Raw genomic sequence first — 17,768 nt, forward strand, 5'->3', positions numbered from 1 at the left:
CCTCATTGTTTGGTCTCTTGGTAGCTCAGAGTGGGTGTAAATAGCAATTGTTTCCATTTTGACCAGAAAACCAGAGCATCTTTCTCCCTCCCCCCACCCCCAGCTTCCATTTATCTATTTACTTTTTTGACTAGGTAAAAGAGACCTTTCTTTGACTCATCTCTAACCTAGCTTTAATCACTGAGAGGGTGTTGCTTCAGGCAAACTGCGGATCTGTGAAAAGCCTTAACTTAAAAGGCCATGGTCTCCCACTGCATCTGCTCCTACCTCCAGCCCTGCTGATCTATATCTTGCCACTGGTCCTATTTGGCTCTGGAGGAGAAAGTGAGATTGGTGATTTTACACAACCCTGCCTCACTTAAATCCAATTCACTGGAAGTCATGGCATCATCTCCCTAATGTCATGGTCCTCTTTGAGAATAAAGGACAAACAACAACAGTTCTAGAAGAAGTAATAGAATTAAGCTCTTCCCTCTACCTACTATCCCTGGAGAGATGCTGCCCATGAACAAAAGTGACCTTATCCAGTCAGACAATCAACTAGCTTCTTACTATATCAACTTTATCCCCAAGTCAATGTTCAATTCCTGCAACAACCAAGACACAAACCTTTAGGGTAGAATTCCCTTCAGACACTAAATGTGAGAGAGATGTTTAGGCATCATGGAGAGGAAATGAAAAAGTGAAAGCAACATCAACAGAATTTAGACTAAAGGTCAAGAAGAGCTATGTGTCAATTTATTTCTGAAAACCCTTTCATCTGTCTGACAGATTATGTTTCCTCCTGTTATAAGGAAGCTCAGTATATATTATTGTTGTTGTTTGGTCATTTTTCAGTTGTGTCAAACTCTTCAAGACCCCTTTTTGGGGTTTTCTTGGCAAATATATTGTAGTGGTTTGCTGTTTCCTTCTCCAACTCATTTTACAGATGAAGAAACTGAGGCAAATATGGTTAAGTGACTTGCCTAGAGTCACATAGCTAGTAAATGTCTGAGGCCAGGTTTGATCTCCGGTCTTTCTGACTCCAGGCCCAGCACTCTATTTCTGTCTCTATCTAAAAGCTAGGATATCTGCTGACTATAATTATAGTACCTAGGTAGCCTTCCCTTTGGGGGATCTCTGCTGTAGCTACCTGATCTTCTTCTGTGCATTTTCATAAAGCATTTAGGTTCAGCCTTCCATCCAGAGTTAAATTTGTTGTTTTAAGGCTTTTCAAGATATAACTTCATTTTCTATCTCCTGTTGATCCAGCTAGTCACCTAATGTAACTTGCTTCCATCTTTGGAGTAACTTTGGAATTAACATAGTTTCTCCTAGGAGATGATATTCCAGGCCTTTGTTTTGGATCCCTTCCCATCACCCCAAAAGCAAAACAGGAAATGTTTCTCCTCTGTAATTTGCTGAAGCTCTTCCCAAAAAACCATTACTCGCCAAGTTCCACCTCAATTGCTAATCTCTTGCTTCCTGGTCTGTTCCTTAAAGAGGATTAGAAAAAACTAGAGACCTCAAGCCGGTATTGATGTTATAGTTAGGGGACAAGACAAAAAAAGCCTTCTAAAGACATTAAAGAGAGATTACCTAATTGCTAATATAAAATAATATAACTAATATAATGTATAATATAATAATATTTAAATCATATTATATAATGTATAAATTATTATGTAATTAGAATGTTTTAAAATTGCTTATCAAATCTATTGAAAGAAGAAAAAATCATGACCAAACAAGAAATAGAGGATCCTAGAAGATAAAATGGATACTTCTGAATAAATGAAACTGTAAATTTCAAAAAGACAAGGAAAGATTTATATGAACTGATATTATAGCATCAACATCACAAAATCAAATAATTTTGAAGACTTATAGTTGATGAAACATTAAACTGGGAGCAGAACTGGGAGAAGGGAATAAAAGATGTCTGAAGGGAGTAATGATTCTCACAAGAACTTTGCAAAGTAGGTGCAGTTGTTATTACAATTTTACAAATGAGGAACCTGAAGCAACCAGTGACTTACCCAGAGTCACACAGCTATTTAGTTTCTAAGGTTAGATTTGAACTCGGATCTTCCTGGCTCCAAGGCCTATCACTTAAAATACAAATCAATTATACAATAACAATATTGTAAAGACAAACAACTTTGTAAACTGTAAAAAATATGATCATCCTTGATTCCAAAGGACTAATCATATACCATTTGCTTCCTGATAGAGGTAATGGGTTTAGGTACAGAATGAAACATTTTTGTATACAACCAATGAGGGAATTTGTTTTGCTTGACGATGCATATTTGTCAAAGAAATTTTTTTTTTCCCCCTTTTTTCTAGTGGGGTGGAAAATGGGAGGGAGAGAAAATAATTTTAAATAAAGATGTGGAGAAGGGCTACAGATGTTGAATGCTGTCTGTACTTTCATATGAGGTTACTATACTTTTAGTTTGCTTGATTGCTTTACTTTGTTACAAAAGACCTCTCAAGGAGTGGGCATAATCTGTGAATGTTTATAACTTAAAAATAAAACATATGAACAAAATTTTTAATGGCTAATATAGAGCAACCAAGGCTCTTCAATGGCCAAAATATTCCACCAAGGCATTGCTATTGACAAATATACATAAGAAAGACAGAAATTAGACTGGAAGTTCTTTGAGGGCAGGGATTTATTTTTTCCATTCTTTGCATCCCCAGTACTTAGCCCAGTGCCTAGTACATAGTAGGTGTTTAATATTTTTTATTTGACTTGAATGTGTTCTTGGTAGATGGAGAACTCAGATCTAACCTCCTTGGATAACCCTTTATCTGTCTTAAATTCATTGGCAGTTAAGCCAGAGAAGCTCTGAAGAAGGCAGTAAACTTAAATAAAGGAGTTATTAGTAACAGAAGGTTTTGATCTCCAGACAAGGCATAGGGATCAAAACTAGAGTTTCTCAGAAGACTCTAATGGTTTTCAATTGCTTCTCAAATAAAACGAAAGCTCTTAAACCAACTTTCAAGATGCCTCAGGATTTAGCCTACTCTCACCTAACTGCTGATTTCCTCTTATATGAAACTCTAGCAGCCTCACCCTGTTTTTCATGTTCCTGTGTATGACACACCCTCCTTCTTGGCATATCAAGTCGATCTGTGTTTTCCTAATATCGAGCCCATCATTTCTTATAGAAGAGTAGTATTCCATCATGATTTTATACCACAACTTGTTCAGCCATTCCCCAATTCCTGTAGTTTCTAGTTTTGCCCCCACAAAGAGAGCTGCTATAAATATTTTACAACATATAGATTCTTTTCTTTTTTCCCCAGTTTTCTTTGGAAACTGATCAAGTAGTGGTATTTCTGAGTCAAAAGGTATAGACCGTTTAATAACTCTGGACATAATTCCAGATTGTTCTCCAAAATGGTTGAATCAGCTCACAGTTCCATCAACAATGAATAACTAGTTTGGAAAGTGTCTATCAGCATGACAATAGGGCTTATTGGGTAGTGGCAGTGTTTCACTTGACTTAAAGGTCAATGTAGTACTCATGGTGAGTATAGAGTTGTAGTCCATGCCTAACAATGATTTGCATGAGAGAAGGAACTAGAATGGAACACAAGCTGGTGACAAGATTCACAGTAGTAGTATGAGGTCAAGAAATGCATTAAGTATACCTTTATTATTTTGTTATTGTTTAGTCATTTCCAACTCTTCATAACCCCATTTGGGCTTTTCTTGGCAAATATATGGAAGTAGTTTGTCATTTCCTTCTCCAGCTCATTTACAGATGTGGAAACTCAGGCAAATAGGGTTAAGTGACATGCCCAGGGTCACACAGCTAGTAAATGTCTAAGGCTAGATTTGAACTGACTTCAGGCCCAGCACTCTATCCACTGGGCCACCTACCTGTCCATGACTTTTAGTATATTGGGTTCTAATTCACATATAGGAAACAAAAAAACCTAAAATGAAATCCCTGGGGCCAAGGGAACAGAATAGTCAGTGAAGAGAAAAAAAAAAATTAAGGGTGCTACCTCATCTCAATCATAGAAAAAGATAGATAAAAGCAGATGTTCCAGTCACCAAAGGAAGCTGTTACAACAGGGTCTCAGTAATTGGAGAGGCCAGTTCTTAAAACCTAGAATATGAAAAATAAAATAAAATAAAATAAAGAGGCAGTTAGATGGCGCTGTGGATAGAGCACCGGCCCTGGAGTCAGGAGTACCTGAGTTCAAATCCAGCCTCAGACACTTAACACTTACTAGCTGTGTGACCCTGAGCAAGTCACTTAACCCCAATTGCCTCACTAAAAAAAATAAATAAATTAAAATAAATTAAAAAAAATAAAACCTAGAATATGCTGGTCTTCTGGCCACAGCAAGAAGAAAAATTGGGATAAACCATAGTCCTTTTCAAAGGCCACCCTAGGACTTGGCTAAACTATTTTCTGAAACTCTCCATTATTACTCCTTGTCAACAAGTTTGCTCTGGATTCTGGTCACTTTCCAAAGAGTTCAAATGTCATGGGTCTACAGAGAGAAAAATAGGTTCTTCGTCATGTCAATCCTACCTTTTATGTCTCTAATGTCATAGATAGGTATCCCCTAAGAAGTGACCTGGGACTCAAATAGGGAAAGTATATATGAGTTTTGCAGGTTTCCAGAAAGATTACTATTCTTAGCAACACAATGATACAAGACAATCCCAAAGGACTCATGATGAAAGAGACTGTCTACCTCCAGAGAAAGAATTGATATTATGTGAACATAGACTGAAAAATACTATTTTTCACTCTTTCTTTCTTTCTTTCCTTCTTTCTTCCTTCCTTTTTGAGTCTTTTTGTACAAAAATTACTAATATGGAAATGTCTTACATGATTACACATGTATAACCTATAACAGATTGCTTACAGTCTCAGGGAGAGGGAGAAGAGGGAGGGATAAAGAGATAGAATTTGGAATTCAAGACTTTTTTAAAAAATGTCAAAAATTGTTATAATTTGTCATGGGGGGAATAAAATAGTACTTTTTTTAAAAAGAGCCCCACCCCCAAACAAGAGGAAAATTTTGGACTATCACATTCCTCTCCTTAGCCATTATACTGGCTTCAATACACCTAGCAGCAAATGGAGAATAAGATCTTGGTCTAGATCCTAGGTGGGAAGCTGGTGATGGAGCAAAGTCAAGTTGTTAACAAATGCTACTGTGGTGACCAGAAAGCATTATAGGGATGTATGCATTTTTGTGACAAGTAATAATTTTGATATGGTTTCATTTTATGGCAATAGTACTCATTTGTTTTTGTTTTTTTTTTAGTGAGGCAATTGGGGTTAAGTGACTTGCCCAGGGTCACACAGCTAGTAAGTGTTAAGTGTCTGAGGCCAGATTTGAACTCAGGTACTCCTGATTCCAAGGCCGGTGTTCTATCCACTGTGCCACCTAGCTGCCCCAATAGTACTCATTTGAACTGAGTTATGCATAACTCAGAACATGTGAACTCATTACAATTCCCCTAAAACCCCCTTGCTAATTTCCTTATTACTAAGAAGGTGCCATCATTCTTTCAGCCAGCTGGACTGAAAACAATCTAAGAGTCATCTCAACTCCTCACTCTATCTTTCTCTTACCTTTCCTGATCCAGTCAGTTAGCAAGTCCTTTCATTTCACATCATCTCTCATATATTCTACTCCTTTCTCTCTTCTGATGCTTCCATAACCTTAATGCAACCCCCTTGTGACCTTATGACTAGACTATTTCAATAGACTACTGGCTGGTCTCCCTGCCACAAGTCTCTCCCCACTCCAGTCCACCTTCCCTTCAGCTGTTAAAGTGATCTTCCTAAAGAAAAGATCTGGGGGCAGCTAGGTGGCACAGTGGATAAAGCATGGGCCCTGGATTCAGGAGTACCTGAGTTCAAATCCAGCCTCACTTGACACTTACTAGCTGTGTGACCCTGGACAAGTCACTTAACCCCCATTGCTCTGCAAAAACAAAACAAAACAAAAAACCAAAACAACAAAAAAAGAAAAGATCTGACTGTCATACCCTTGGGTCCCTCCCCCCACACTCCTCAATCCACTCCAGTGAGACCCTACTGGCTTCCAGAATCAAATATAAAATTATATTTCTGGCTTTTAAAGACTTCTATAACCTTTCCCCTTCCTATATTTCCGGTTTTCTTTTTATCCTTACCTGCTCCCCTCCCCAGCCCCCATGTCCTCTTAGATCCAGTGACACCGGCCTCATTGTTATTTCTCCACCTAGACACTCATTTCCAGAATCAAGACATTTTTTCACTTACTGTCCCTTATGTTTGATTGGTCTCATGTTTGGTTCCTCCTCATCTTCACATCCTAGCTTGCTATGACTTTCTTCAAGTCTCACCTAAAATTCCACCTTCTGCAAGAAGCCTTTCTTGTTTCCCCTGTTAAGGGTTAAAATTCTAGCTAAACTGTCTAAAATATCTAATGAGTGGTCGCCAATAAATTATAAGCTTTAGCAAGAGTTAGACTTTTAAGCATTTATTAAGGAGAATAAGAATTTGGTAAAGAGAGAGAAAGGCCTAGATTCCTATCTATTAAAGGGAGAGCACATTTCTAGCTCCGCTCTCCACCAGAGTCCTCAGGAAAGAGAGTCAGACTGAGCGCCAGGCTCCCCCCTTCTTCCTCCCACTAGCCTGCATCACTTCCTGACGCCAAAGAAGACTCCTGGTCTTGCCCTCAAAGACCTTCCCTTCATGGGAAGATCTCTTCTACAGTAAGTCTCCAGCAGGTGGCGTCATTCCAATCGTTACACCCCTTACTGCTAGTGCCAGCCCTCTACTGATTACCTCCAATTTACATTGTTTAGATCATCTACAATTTATGTTGTTTATATTGCATTTGTAAATAGTCATTTGCATTTTGCTTCCCTCATCAGACTGTGAGCTCCTTGAGAACCTGGGATGTCTTTTGCCATTTTTTGTATTCCCAGTTCGTGGCACAGTGCCTGGCACATAGTAAATATGAAACACAAGTGAACTAGCTTCCCCAACTTAAGTTCTCCATCAATTGAGTGCTAGATTTTATGTAATACATATATTTCATTGCTCTCTTTTATTGTTTTGAGAAAGCTAATATCTATTAGGGTTTCTCTACAACATGGGTTAGTGACATACTTACTTCTTCCTTTCAGCAGGGATTAGTTTTCCCTGGACTTGATTGGCCCATTTCCCTGATGCAGCTTTTTGGTCACCTAGGGACATAAAAAGTCCCACCTACATGCAGTTATATTTTTAATTCTGTTGTTTTTAAGAATGGATATTCAGGGGCAGCTAGGTGGCGTAGTGGATAAAGCACTGGCCCCGGATTCAGGAGGACCTGAGTTCAAATCCGGTCTCAGACACTTGACACTTACTAGCTGTGTGACCCTGGGCAAGTCACTTAACCCTTGTTGCCCTGCAAAAAAATTTTTAAAATGTTTTTTTAAAAAAAGAATGGATATTCTCCAAGAAAATTTGCAAAAGTTGTAGCTCTTGAAGAGCACACTTCCATGACTATTAGAGATACGGTAGTGCCTGTTAATGTAAGAAAGGTTAGCCTGTGCATTTCAAGAATCATTAAAGCTCTTAGTGAAAAGGAGCTGTCACCCTGGAGTGACACTCTGTATAGACTCCTTCTATTTGCAAACTCCTCTTGGAATCTCCATTTAAAGAAGTACCCAGTTTTGCTCCTAACTCTATAGACTTCTGTTCCCATCTCCTTCCTCTTTTCTGCTCCCTTTTATGTGTTATGTTCCCCCATTAGAATGTAATCTCGGGGGCAGCTAGATGGCGCAGTGGATAAAGCACCAGCCCTGGAGTCAGGAGGACCTGAGTTCGGATCTGGCCTCAGACACTTAACACTTACTAGCTGTGTGACCCTAGGCAAGTCACTTAACCCCAATTGCCTCACCCTCCCCCCCCAAAAAAAGAAGACAACAAGAATGTAATCTCTTTGAGAGAAGGCATGGTCTTTCTTTTTAATTGTATTGTCTTCCTAGCACTTTAGCATGCAGGTAGTAGCAAGCACTAAAAAAATATTTAATGATGACATCAAAGCACAAAGAAAAGTATAGTTAAAAACAATCCCAAGAACTAACAAACTATTGTTGCAAAACAGCCTAATTAATCATCAGAAAAAAAGCAAAAAACTTCAGAGGTCCCTGACAGCTGGAAGAGTTGGTACTGTCCCCTACAGTGAAGAAGTAAGTTTCTTGTAGTTGGAAGGACAGCAGGAAGCCCTGTAACAAAGTAACTGCTGACCATTAAAATGAAGAAAAGATACTTATCTTAATTAAGACAATACAAAGATTGGAGTACTTAAGATTGGAAAAAGGTAATTTTTTACTAAAGAAACTCACTATTTCATTCAAAGATATAGCAAAACCAATGTCAGAAGTCCAGGCAAGACTACAAGATCTAGACATCTTCATCAGATTATAATACATACACTACACACACAAACCAATTTAACGAGAATTTTTTACAGCAGGCCTTTGTTTGCATTGAGAGAATTATGAACTGATAAATACATTGATATACTGAGAAGCAAAATTGTTCTGGAATTATAGAAATTGCCAAACAGAGATGGAATACTGTAATACAATTTTGTAATATGATGCATATCACAACAAGTTAAGAAATGTATCCAACAGATGTAGATGAACATGCTTCAGCAGACTTGGAATTTGCCTGATATAAAATCTCACTGAAAACATATGGGCTATCATCAAGGTTAGACTTGGGGAAATTGTATGGTTCCTCAAAAGTATACTTATAATCTTAACGTGATGCATTTTCATAATGAAGAATTTTTAAAAAATGTGTTAAAATCCTATAAATTTGATGCCAAATTATTTAAAACAAGTGATTGAATCAGAACATATTGCACATCAAATGGTTTTTTAAGTGTGAAAAATTGTAAGGTTTATTATATAAGTCAATAAGTGTAATTGTTTTGTTTTGTTCCAATAAAAAGGTCAAGGATCCTGAATTTACCTCTTTTTGCTATTTGACTCTTATCATTCCTTTTCTCATCTTTCACAGGCAGGGTGCCCCTTCCCACAGTCCCTAGAGTTTCCAAGAGGAGAAGGTGGAAGGGAACCAAGAATAGGTGACAAAATAAAAGGGATCAACTTTACAAAGGATCTGGTCCCAAGCTTTAGACAAAGGCTGTTTATTGAATCATGGTCTTTTTTGTATGTTCCTTCTCTAAGAGATAAAAAAAAATACTGCTTGGGAAATGAATCCTGAGTCCACTACACCTTCCATTCGGTTTCCTAGGATTTGGACACTAACAACGGAAGGCAGTGATTTAGCTTGAGAAGAGTTGGTATTTGGTTACTTTTCCCAGAGAGGGAGTTTCTGTTCAGGGGCACTACAAGTTTCACTTTCGTTTGGCTTTGTTGTAAACTCTACCCCTGAGTGTATTGAACTGTGCTAGCAAAAGCAGGGTCCTTGACAGTTTAAGGCTTTTGCCTCTAGGTCATTCAGAATTATAGAATGTTATTGCTAGAAAAGACTCTAGGAATTACTCTTCCAATGATGCCTTTTACAGGAGAACTAGACCTTCTATCTCCAATGCAGAGTTTATAAAATTGTCTAAGGACTCATTAACAAGGAAAACAAACTATGTTAAAAAGGGCAGAGATGGAAAAAAAAAAGAACAGTAAGAGATGAAAACTAATTCAAATCTGTTCACAACCTATGACCACAGAAAAAAGGATGAATCACTTGTTGGACTGGTCTTTGGGGCTTGTTTTCTCACACAGTGAAGTGGGGGAGGGAGTACAGAGGAAAGTATTAAATAAAAATAGACAGACTAGCTCTGGATTTTCATGTCCTATTTTGCAGTTACTTGTTTCATTGTGTAGTCCTAGGAAAAGGGTTTCATATGAAGAAGTATCAACAATGATATTTTAGGAATAGCTTTCCTGTAATATGAATAAAATATAACATCCTTCTCCCCTGCTTTCTCTCTCTTATAAAATATTGTTTTTTTTATTCAATCAATCACAGGAGAAAGAATACTGAATTTGAAGATAAAGGGCCCAGATTCAGATTTCAGATTTCACCTCTACCTTTCCTCCCTGTCTTTACTCTTCCAACAAGTCACTTAACTTTTCTGGGCCTTAGTTCCTCATTTGTAAAATGAAAGAATGAGGGGCATCTAGATGGCGCAGTGGTTAAAGCACCGGCCCTGGATTCAGGAGTACCTGGGTTTGGATCCAGCCTCAGACACTTGATACTTACTAGCTGTGTGACCCTGGGCAAGTCACTTAACCCCCATTGCCTTGCAAAAAAAAAAAAAAAGAAAGAATGAGACTAAATGACCTCTTAGGTCCCTTCTGGCCTTAAGCATATAATATTATGATCAACAAATGTTTATTCAATGTTGTTAATATGAATATGTGGATCACCTGGGCTTGATGGAGGTACTTTATTATCCAAAAGGAGTTTTATGAAACCCTAGATTAATAGGATTAATAGGAGCAAAATGTCCTTCAACTGAACTCCAAACTGAACCCAGATAACAAGCAGATAAAAGACCCTACCTAGTGACTTCTTTTCCCTCAGGATAGTAAGTCCCTATCTTATGGTAACATCTGCGCATCCTCATCCTTGCCAAACCCTTTTTTGGAATCCTGTAGTCTTATCATGATGCTTCTGTATTTCCTCCATACTTGTTATAACTGAAATTGTTAAACTACCTTTTGCTTCTGGGTTGATTTCTGTATCATACTATTGAAACTGACAACGCCCTGTAATCAGTGGACTAAAACCATATATACCCTCAGAAATGGGAAGTCCCCCGAGCTTCTCTCTTAGGAGGGAAGTCTCCACATGATCATGTGTCATGTTATCTTTCTTCTTGGGACAATAAAATATTAAATTGATATTATGTTTTTTGTGTCTGTCTCTGATCTGTTTTCATAGGAGGACAGGTATGTTTTTTCTGTCTGTCTCTGATTTGTAGGAGAAATTAAACATTATTTCTCTGATCTGTTTGTAGGAGAGAGGCAGATATATCATGCTTTTCTAATTAGTAAAAGATATTATAATTTCTCTGGTCTGTTTATTAATTTCTAGGAGAAATTAAATATTATTTCTCTGACCTGTTTGTAGGAGGCAGGCAAATACAAAAGCTATAGTTTAATAATAAACAATGTCAACTTTATATAAGGCACTGTGTTATATGGTCTAGGGAATATTGGCTGAATGCTGCTGACAGGGTATGACCCTGTTTTCACTCTGGATAGCACAAGGAGATTTTTTTTTTAATTCCATATAATAAGCACATTAACCAATAACCAATAATTGTACCCTATCTAATACTTATATAACATTAGATTTCATGTCTTTTTAGAGATTTATCCTAAAAGATGGCTAGATGTGATTAAGTAGATGGTTATCTACCTTACTAGTTGGAAACTGAAGACAAAGTTTGAAAGTCAGGCTTAAGACAGTATGGCTCATTGGTTAGAGACTGATATATATTTTTTTCTTTTTCTAGTTTTTAACAAAACCAAATCACTGTACTTTACTGAGCACGTGGTTAGATCTTTTTTTTTTTTTTTAGTGAGGCAATTGGGGTTAAGTGACTTGCCCAGGGTCACACAGCTAGTTAAGTGTTAAGTGTCTGAGACCGGATTTGAACTCAGGTACTCCTGACTCCAGGGCCGGTGCTCTATCCACTGCGCCACCTAGCTGCCCCTGTGTGGTTAGATCTTAAAGCTTTAAAATACAGCTGAGGATATTTTACAAGGTTCTTACTATACCCACTATACAGAAAACCATTATTATACTCAGTTAAATTCCTAACTCGAAAAGAATTTAAAGAATCTACATTCTGACAATATCTCTAATACAATGAACTATTATCCTATAGAACCTCAATGGATAATTTCATTTTAGTAATAATTTACCCAAGAATTATTTGTCCTAAGCATTTCATATTTCCCTGTGTTTTTTCCAATACTATATATATAATATATATTTTAAATGGCATTATATAACAGATTTCACTTGATCTTATTTTCTATGAACCCCCAAATTTCTTAACTAGATGGCCCAATCAAATTCACTGACCTTTTTGATGATTTTTCTCTTATTGACACAAACTCTTCCTTTGTTGGTGAGCCTGTCAGCTTTTAAAAAACAATCCAGGGAACCTTTTATAGTAAAACCACTTTTCTATGGTCACTGAAATGGTTCTTTTCTTTTTCTTTCTAGAAAAATTTTAAATCAATATTTTAATGCCACATTCAGCTTTCTAAGTAGTTTTCAAGACATCGTTAGAGCAGTGTTTCTTTCTGCCCTTCTCCCCCTTCCTTAATGTAGCCATAGCACGGGTTTCTAAATTCTAAGCACAAAACTACATTTTTCAACAGAGACTTGAACACATGAGACAATCTCACACATTTACACAGAAACAAGACATCATATCAGATACACAGACACACATAAATCATTTTTCCTGATTTAACTTAATTTAGACCGGTCGGAGAAGCTTCAATTAGTTTGACTAAGTCATTTCTTTAGTCAATTCTAATCATTTAAACAATATTTGTGCACATCAAAAAATATTTCTTAACCATTTGCAATGCAACAGATCTACAAGAGGAATTAGCCAGATGAAATAATTTATATGCCCAAACTGAGTAATTCCTACCTTTGAGAAATAGCTTGTGATGGCTATCCTCTTCAGTTTCTTCCTGGGACAAAAACTCAACTAACAGCGAGAGTTTGAGGTTTGAGTTGGTAGCTGGAAAGGAATATTCACCTTACAAGCCAGAGTCCACAGCTGATTAGGGAGAAAACTGGAGGGTGCCTTGCCATGACCTGTGTTGGAGGGTGAATTCCATTTCCATTTTCCAATCAAATCCAAGTCATGGCACCATTTCTTTTCTTTTCTTTTCTTTTTCTGGTGAGGCAATTTAGGGCCAGGTGACTTACCCTGGGTCACACATCCAGACTTGAACCCAGGTCTGCCTGACTCCAGGGCTAGTACTCCACCCACTGTGCCAACTAGTTGCACCCACGGCACCATTTCTGTTGAATATTAAAATATAGTTTTTGTATTTGCCTGCCTCCTACAAACAGATCAGAGAAATAATATTTAATTTCTCCTCCAAATCAGAGACAGACCGAAAAAACATACCTGTCCTCCTATGAAAATAGATCAGAGACAGACACCAAAAAACCATAATATTAATTTAATATTTTGTTGAAGGACATTTTGCTCCTATTAATCCAGGGTTTCATAAAACTCCTTTTGGGGGCAGCTAGGTGGTGCAGTGGATAGAGCACTGGCCCTGAAGTCAGGAGTACCTGAGTTCAAATCCCGCCTCAGACACTTAACGCTTACTAGCTGTATGACCCTGGGCAAGTCACTTAACCCCAATTGCCTCACTAAAAAAACCAAAACCAAAACAAAACTCCTTTTGGATAATAAAGTACCTCCATCAAATCCAGGTGATCCATATATTCATATTAACATTCCCCACTTTTGGTCAAGGTGTCAATTTCAATGACCCCCGAAGACCAGGGAGCTTCTGTTTGGAACCTAATTTTTACAATGACACCATTTAATCAAGGTGAAGAGTCAGGGAGATAGGAAGGCCTGAAAATCCTGAAAAATCTGGCAATGGCATGAAGGTTCACTGTAATGACACATGAGGGATCTTTAAATCAGAGTGGGATGGCACTTGTATCATCAATGTGTACTTTTATATTCAATACTTTTATAAGAGAAGTAGCACTTTGCATCAGGGAAAGTGCTTCACCCCACTCGGAATTAGGAGACCAAGATTTTAGTCCAATATGTACTACTAAGATATGTCACCATAGGTGAGTCATTCTGGGTCCCTGGATTACATCATTTATGAGATGATTAAATTGAATGAGACCATCTCTAAGTTCCCCCTCCTACTCTAAAATTCGATGATATTATTCTTAGAGTGCAATTTTACTGTTTGGAATGAATATAAAGATTAGTAATATTTATAGTTTTGTTTTTTAGAATACTTTGGTGATGGTTTTTCTTACATAACAAATGTTTACAGAATACTGCCACTCCTTCAGAGTCAGTCAGTCAACGATCATTTGTTGCATTTACTATGTGCTAGGCACTGTGCTAAATTCTGGGAATACAGAAAGAAACTGAAAAAAAAAGATAATTCTTGTTCTTTAAGAGTTTAGATTCTAATGGAAGAAGACAATACATAAAAGGGATGGAGTGCAGTTGAAGGAAGAAGTAGTGCAGTTTAGGGATAAAGACATCTTTGGCTTAGACTTCCTTCTTGAATGGGAGGTTCTCAGGGTAAACAACCAATCAAAAGGTGAGCTTTGGTGGCAGGAAGCACTTTCTTTTTCTTTTTTTTTTAAATTTTTTTTACATATAAGGTATTTTATTTTTTCTGTTACATGTAAAGATAGTTCTCAACTTTTGTTTATACAAGCTTTACAATTTCGGATTTTTCTCCCTCCCTCCCCCCTCCCCTAGACAGCAGGTAATCTGATATAGGTTATATCTATATATCTCTATACATATACATATATATATATACACACACATATATATATATATATACACATAATAACATTAATCCTATTTCTGCATTAGTCCTGTTATAAGAGAGAAAATCAGAACAATGATGAAAGCCTCAAAATAGAAAAAAAAACAACAGCACCAAAAAAAAAGAAATAGCATGGTTCATTCCGCATCTATACTCCAGTTTTTTGTTTTTTTTTCCTTGGATTTGGAGATCCTCTTCTATCATGAGTTTCCTGGAACTCTTCTGTACCATTGCATTGGTGAGAAGAATATAGTCCATCACAGTAGATCAACACTCAATGTTGATGATACTGTGTACAATGTTCTTCTGGTTCTGCTCATCTCACTCATCATCAGCTCCCGCAAGACCCTCCAGGTTTCTCTGTACTCCTCCTGCTCATCATTTCTTACAGCACAATAGTATTCCATTGTATTAATATACCACAACTTGTCCAGCCATTCCCCAATTGATGGGCACCCCCTCAACTTCTAATTCCTTGCTACCACGTAAAGAGCAGCTATAAATATTTTTGTACATGTGGGTCCCTTTCCCCTTTCCATGATTTCTTTGGGAAAAAGACCTAAAAGTGGTATTGTTGGGTCAAAGGGTATGCACAGCTTTATCACCTTTGGGGCATAATTCCAAATTGCTCTCCAGAATGGTTGGATCAGTTCACAGCTCCACCAACAATGAATTAGTGTTCCAATTTTCCCACAGCTTCTCCAACATTTATTATTTTCCTTTTTTGTCATTTTAGCCAATCTGATAGGTGTCAAGTGGTACCTCAGAGTTGTTTTAATTTGCATCTCTCTATTATTTAGAGCATTTTTTCATATGGAAATAGATAGCTTTGGTTTCTTTATCAGAAAACTGCCTGTTCATATCCTTTGACCATTTCTCAATTGGGGAATGACTTGGATTCTTATAAATTTGATTTAGTTCCCTATATATTTTAGAGATGAGGCCTTTATCAGAAGTACTGGCCACAAAAATTGTTTCCCAGCTTTCTGCCTCCCTTCTAATTTTGGATGCATTGCTTCTGTTTGTACAAAATTTTTTAAATTTAATATAATCAAAATCATCCATTTTGCATTTTATAATATACTCTATCTCTTGTTTGGTCATAAACTGTTTTCCTTTCCAAAGATCTGATAGGTAGACTATTCCTTTCTCTCCTAATTTACCTATGGTATCACCTCCTATGTCTAAATTGTGTATCCATTTTGACCTTATTTTAGTATAAGGTGTAAGATGTTGGTCTATGCCTAATTTCTGCCATACTGTCTTCTAGTTTTCCCAGCAGTTTTTGTCAAATACTGAGTTCCTATCCCAGAAGCTGGAGTTTTTGGGTTTATCAAACACTACATTACTAGTGTCATTTACTACTGCATTTCCTGAGCCTAGCCTATTCCATTGATCTACCACTCTATTTTTTAGCCAATACCAGATAGTTTTGATGACTGCCGCTTTATAGTAGAGCTCCAGGTTTGGTACCGCTAACCCACCTTGGCAGGAAGCACTTTCAGTGTGAGTAGTCCAGGAATGGAATAAGCTTCCAGAGTGAAGAAGTTTCTAAGGCGCAGTAGAGAGAGTCAACAGCATAGTCTGGAGAAGAATGGACAAAGTAAAAGAATCAAGCAAAATTAACAATATAGTGATCTCATCTGGAAATGTATGCAAAGTTCCACATCCATATGTTTAATTAACAGAAATTTATTTTCTCGCTTTTCCATCCTCCTACCCCTGTTGGAAAAAAAAGAGAAAAGAAAAGAAAAGAACACAGTTCCTGGTTAGATTACATTTGGTCTTTCCTCCTTCATTTCCTTTTTTCTTCAGGAAGAAGTGTGTTTATGTTTTCTCTTTTAGAAGGTGTCATTTAAGCCGAGTCTTAGAGATTCCAGGAAGCAGAGGTGACAGCCCAAGCAAGGGCTGAAAGATAAGAAATGCATCCATCATGTGTGACAAACTGTAAGGACGTCACTTTAGCTGCAATGTTGAATGTTTGAAGAGGAGGGGGGTGGGGAGCCGTATGTAAGTAGACTGAAAAGATAGAAAGGGGACAGGTTAAGAGGGGCTTTAAATGACAAACAAATTTGTATTGATCTGCAGTAATAAAGAACCATTAGAGTTTATTGAGGAAAGAGGTGACACAGTCTGACCTGTATTCATGGGTCAAATCCCAATACTGATCACTGAAACTTTGATTTGCTCCATTTTCCTACCCTGGGCTGGTTCATCCCTCCTTAGGCAGTCTGTCAGCTCCATGCTCCCCAGGGCTCACCATATTGGAGCCACACTGTATTAGTCTTACTGCAGCTCAGAATGCCAGAGCTCACAAGCCTTAGGCTCCTTCAACACCAGGATTCGCAGGTGGGCACCACCACTTAACAACTCTGTCCAGGAGGCATTCTCAGATATGAGTGTCAAAGGGGAAATAGGTGGTGTGGGGGTCCTTAGGTATTCCTCTTTTTTGGGGGGCGGGCAGGGCAATGGGGGTTAAGTGACTTGCCCAGGGTCACACAGCCAGTAAGTGTCAAGTGTCTGAGGCCAGGCTTGAACCCAAGTACTCCTGAATCCAGGGCCAGTGTTTTATCCACTGCGCCACCCAGCTGCCCCCTTAGGTATTCCTCTTTAAAGAATTATACCCTCTTACACACAATCCAATTGGAATAACGTAGTCTTTTATTTGGGCACTTAGAGAAAGTGACCAAGGGAAGTCAAACCCTCCAGGGGAGGAAAATATCTTAGAGACATCTTGCTCATCCCACAGAAGAAAGGCAAAAGCTTTTCTAGAGGATGGATGGGGGATGAGGGTGGGGGACAGATGGAGCTTTTATAGAGGACAGATGGTGGGGAGATGGATGGGGTGACCACCTGACTATGAAAAGTTCCCTTTGGGGGTGGGGAAAGCTTGAGTGAGGGGTGGTGGTCCTGATTTCTGGAGTTATCTTTTTCCCTTGGTAATAACCAGGCAGTCGCCACGACTAATAGGCTTATATCTCCCTTCCTTCTTAGGTATGTCCATCCTGATATCTAGTTGGCCAGTGTAAACTTTAATAGTCCCAACCCCTAAGTTATGAGTATAATGTGAGCTGCTGGTTTCCAGTCAAGCTACTAAATAAGTTATGAAAATATCTAAAAAAAGAAATTCATATTTAAGTTCTGGCTGGAAGAATTAGTCTGTTGATTGTTCCATTATTCTCTTGTCTTATGCCAAGTGCAA

Source organism: Dromiciops gliroides, chromosome 4 (assembly GCF_019393635.1).
Source record: "Dromiciops gliroides isolate mDroGli1 chromosome 4, mDroGli1.pri, whole genome shotgun sequence".
Taxonomy (NCBI): domain Eukaryota; kingdom Metazoa; phylum Chordata; class Mammalia; order Microbiotheria; family Microbiotheriidae; genus Dromiciops; species Dromiciops gliroides.